We start from the raw sequence: 4,817 nt of genomic DNA, 5'->3' as shown, positions 1-4,817 counted from the left end.
AAGCATTAAGAATAAAATTATTGGGGCCGGGGATTTAGCTCAGTGGTTTCACCACCTGCTGTGCAAGCGCAAGGACCCGAGTTCGATCCCCGGTACCAAAAAAAAAAAAGAATAAAATTATTTTTCACCTGTACAAATATTTGTAATGTCATGTTGATAAGTGTATGATGATGGTCACTTGCATAATTGCTTGGAGATAGTATATACAAGTACAATTGCTTTGTAGGAAGAAAATCTATTTGCTGTTAATATATTGGTTTTGATCCAACAAGTTCACTTCTAGGTCTTATCTCATGGGAATAATGAGGCAGGTGTACAAATATGTATTCTAAAATATCCATTGTAAAATCATCATAAGGAAAATGTCAATGGGAAAATGTCTAAGTAAACTGGGAAATATGATGTGGCTGACAAATAGAAGGCAAATGAGAGGAAGGGATAGGTTAAAAGAACTTACTGTTGTATATTTAGAATGACAAAATTAACTTCAAAAAAAGACTTTTAATTTTGTATGTTCTGTGAATGCAGGGCTACATAATTTCTATGGATCATCTCATCTACTCCTCAGAAACCCTATTGTCTAGTAGATGAAAACATTTATTACAAATACATTTCCTCAATAAGAGTCTATCTTAAATGCACAATAAAGCAACAGCCAAAACTGTTTAGAATAATTTCCTGACTTTTATGCTTCAGTTATTTTTCAATCTTTAATGAGCTCATAGTCTTTTTACTTTCATGGACTTTTCAAACATTTCAAAAAGTTAGCCATAATGATTACCACTGAGTTTTTCTCCAGGGACACCCTCACCTACTCCTGGCCTGTGGAGCCAAATCTCAGTGGTTGCATCATTGTACCCACAAATAGTTTAGAGTAGTGGCAAAGAGAAACCAGGTCCCCCACCCCACCATGTCACTCTGCACTTAAAATAACAGCTGTATTAACTTTTTAGTTTCTGTGCTTTTAAACTCACTCTGCTTCTAACTGCATCTCAGTATTCTATAGTGTGGATATAGCACACATCTTTGAAATTAATTTCCCTTTTGATTTGCTTCAAGCCTGACAATTTTTCACTATAAGAAACAGTACCACAATTATCATTGTACAATGCTTTTTCTTTCTTTTATCCTTTACTTCCTTTTTCTTTTCTTCCTCATAGGATGAATATCTCTTTCAGATAGATAGCTAGAAATGAATTGATTGGACATCTAACAAATATAAAAATTCAAAATATTCATGCATGGTACTTCTGTGCTCTAAATCTGCCCCTGAATTTTTACCTCAATCAGACTGGAAACCAGCCTGTGAGGGCCAGTGTGGTCTGGTCTGTGGAGCCCCACCCTTCCTCCCATACAGCCATCACCCCTGGGGTGTGGCCTCTGTCACAACTCTTTGTCTCTGCTGTAGAAACACTAGCCTCTCTTTTTGTTAAGTATATAGTGTACATCCCTCTCTAGACCCTGCCACTTCTGTTCCTTTGACTTGATATACGTTTCATTAAATGGGTCTATGGCTACATACCCTGCTTCTTTTAATTGCTCAATTTAAAATAAAAATAATAATAATTTCAGTGCTGGGGACTGAAACCAGGGCCTCATGCTCAGTCTACTACTGAGCTACACCTACTGCTATTTTTTAATTTAATTAATTAATTTATTTATTCATTTATTTTTTTGGTACTGGGGATCGAACTCCAGTCCTTGCACTTGTGAGGCAGGCGATGGAATCACTGAGCTAAATCTCCAGCCCTATTTTTAAATTTTGAGACTAAGTATTGCTGAGTTGCACAGGCTGTCCTGGAATTTGTAGTCCTCTTGCCTCAGCTTCCCTAGTAGCAGAGATTATAGGCATGTACCACCACATCTGGCTCAATATAAATTTCAGTAGGAAATTTTTAAAAAGTAGACAGATTGTTTAAATCATCCATTTTATTTATTTTAAATCTGCTTAAACATACCTATCTTCTCAAATATGGAAAGTCAATTCTGAAGTATACATGGAAAAATAAATGAATAACTAGAAAAACTATAAAGCAGAAGAATACCCTATGCAAGTGATCAGCCTCACAAGTCAGTAAGATAGGATAAACAATAATTATTTTAAAATAGTGTTACTAGCCAGGTATGGTTGCACACTTCTGTAATCCCAGAATTCTGGAAGCCTAAGCAGGAAGATCACATTTGAGCCCAGCCTGGGCAATTTAGCAACTTCACAAGTTAGTAAGACCCTTTGTCTAGTGCCCAGTTAATTCCTGTTCCTTCATCAGAGCACAATTTAATATCACCTTCTCGTAGGATGCCTTCTCCCACCTTGCCTCTCAATCATTCTCCTACAGTAAATGCCCATAGTGACTCTTTCATAGAACCTCTCATAAATGGTGTTCATGTACTTGGTACTTAGTTCCCCCATCCAAATTCAAAATTTACAATGTCATATAACCTTTCTTTAGCTTTCTTCAAACTAAATTCTTAGTGGCTACAACTTCATGGAATGAAAGAATAAACATTTTAGTTAATGTCATTTAATTAATATCTCTTGACCTCTCCTTAAGAAAATAAATTTGTCATAGCATACATCTAGATGACCCCTCAAAGCCTTGTAGGCTCATAGGTGGGGCTCTTGGAAGGTAACTGCATCATGGGTGTGTGATACAGTAAGTCCCTGACTTACCAAGGAGTTTTGTTCCATGAGAATGCTGGTAAGTTTGATTTATTCATAAGTCTGACAAAGTGAGTTGTATATACCTTTGACACAAATATAAAATGTAAAGCATATAAAAACTAAACACACATACAAAAATATTGTAAATAAAATATTTTACTTTTGATGATTTTACTTGTGATGTTGGGAGGTGAAGCCTGGTAGGAAGTGGGTCACTGCAGACATGGCTTGGAAGGGTATATATCCCTCTTACTCCCTTCATCCTTCTCTAATTCCTGCCTGCCATGCCATGGACTGTTCATCCTCTGCCACCCCTTCTGCCATACCTCCCTGCCTTGGAGCCAGCCAACTGTGAACTGAAACCTCTACCAACTGTGAGCCAAAATAAATCTCCCTTCCTTCAAGTTGTGGGTGCTAGGTATTGGGTTTCAGGAATGAGAAAGCAACTAAGATAGCATCACTTTGGGATATTGTGACTATTAGGTGAGATACCATAAGTGCATAATAAAGTGCATGATACAGAATAAGCCCTCCAAACAGGAAAGCTAGTCTCATATTTAATATTAATTATTTCTAAGGCGATGTATACCTGGGTGCCATGAGATAGATCAAAATTTGCCAAACTTCGGTTATTCTTATCTCTGCTTCACACTCTTGCAGTAGCTATATTCCATATAATCTCTTAATACTTTTCTTTATAGTGACTGTTTAATCTCATGCTAAAGTAATCTCCACAAAATTATTACTTTTCCTAATGTCTTTTCTTCAATACATTGTTATCTAATAAAAATGTTTCTAAAGATCACCTGAAATCATCATTAGAATGTGCTACTTGTCTCAGTCCTTGGGAAATGCTGAGGTTGATAATCACTTGATGTTCATCATTTCCTTTCTTTAACTGTCTCTAAATTGCACCTATTAGAATTATTTATCTTAGTGTTTATCTTCATCATTAACTGGAATTTCTAAGGGCAAAGATTGTGATTACAATTTCTATTGCCAGTGATTACCAAGATACTTTCCCAGAAGAGCAGTTCAATAAATGTTTGAAAAATAAATTAAACAGTATTTGAATACCTACAATGATTAAAGAATGTGCCAAGCACATTAACGTAACTCAATCAGATATAGATTCCCCAGTCAAGAAGATAACAAGCTACAAAAGAAATATTCTTTTTTTCTTTAAAAATGCATATGCTAGGCAGGAACATGGCAAGTTTGAGTCCAGCCTAGGTAACTTTAGCAACCTAATGAAAGCTTGCCTCAAAATTTGAAAACAGATGGAGATATAACTCAGCACAAGAGCTCTGGGTTCAAAACCCAGTAACACACACACACACACACACACACACACACACACACAGTATATGCTATAAAATTTATAGATGATATATTATGCATGTGTAGTTTGTTTTCATGCATGTTAATAGAAATATAAATAATTTTAAATTCAAAAATACATTCAAGCTACATTTTGACAGACAAGAATATGAATTAAGAATATATGTGTTGGGCTGGGGATTTAGCTCAGTGGTGCCACTGCCTGCCTTGCAAGCACGAGGTCCTGAGTTTGATTCCCGGTATTAAAAAAAAAAAAAAAGAATGTGTGTTTATGTGTGTTTGGTTAGTGGAACTATTAATCCTGATACATCAACTTCATTGGATTCAAAAATTACTGGACAGTGGAAAATCATAGTAAAAATAAGTTGCTAATTTTAAAGAGTTTTTACCAATTATAGAAAGAAATCAATTATATCTTTAAAATATGAGAATAACGTATTTTTAGTTAGAGAACAGAACATTAAAGTTAAAGTTAAAATGTGATTTTTTTTGTGCTCACTTTGGCAGCATATATACCAAAATTGGAATGATACAGAGAAGGTTATCACAGCCCTTATACAAGGATGACACTCAAAAATATGACATTGTTTTTAACCATAAAGTATAAAGTTCTCAGAATTTGATAACAGTGTGTTAACCAATATAAAGGAAAATGGCCTTCTTATACATTGTTGATGGAAGTATAAATCGGTATGCCTTCTATAATATCCGTCTTAGAAATTTGCCAAGACCTATTAGAAATTTGAATACATTTACTCTTTGATCGAGGGTTTCCACTTCCAGGGTATTGCTATAGGTTGAATATGTGTCCTCG

At 35.3% G+C, this 4,817-nt stretch overlaps 1 pseudogene; it reads left to right on the top strand.

The window, feature by feature from the left end:
* The first annotated feature begins 4,494 nt into the window (after positions 1–4,494).
* Positions 4,495–4,595, top strand: LOC147826752 (U6 spliceosomal RNA; annotated as a pseudogene).
* Positions 4,596–4,817: the final 222 nt, after the last annotated feature.

Source organism: Heterocephalus glaber, unplaced genomic scaffold (genome assembly GCF_053883595.1).
Source record: "Heterocephalus glaber isolate CG9 unplaced genomic scaffold, H.glaber_assembly_v1.0 deba00001461, whole genome shotgun sequence".
Classification (NCBI taxonomy): Eukaryota; Metazoa; Chordata; class Mammalia; order Rodentia; family Bathyergidae; genus Heterocephalus; species Heterocephalus glaber.
Note: the sequence above shows the minus strand (reverse complement) of the source record. Positions and strands in the feature narration are given on the sequence as shown.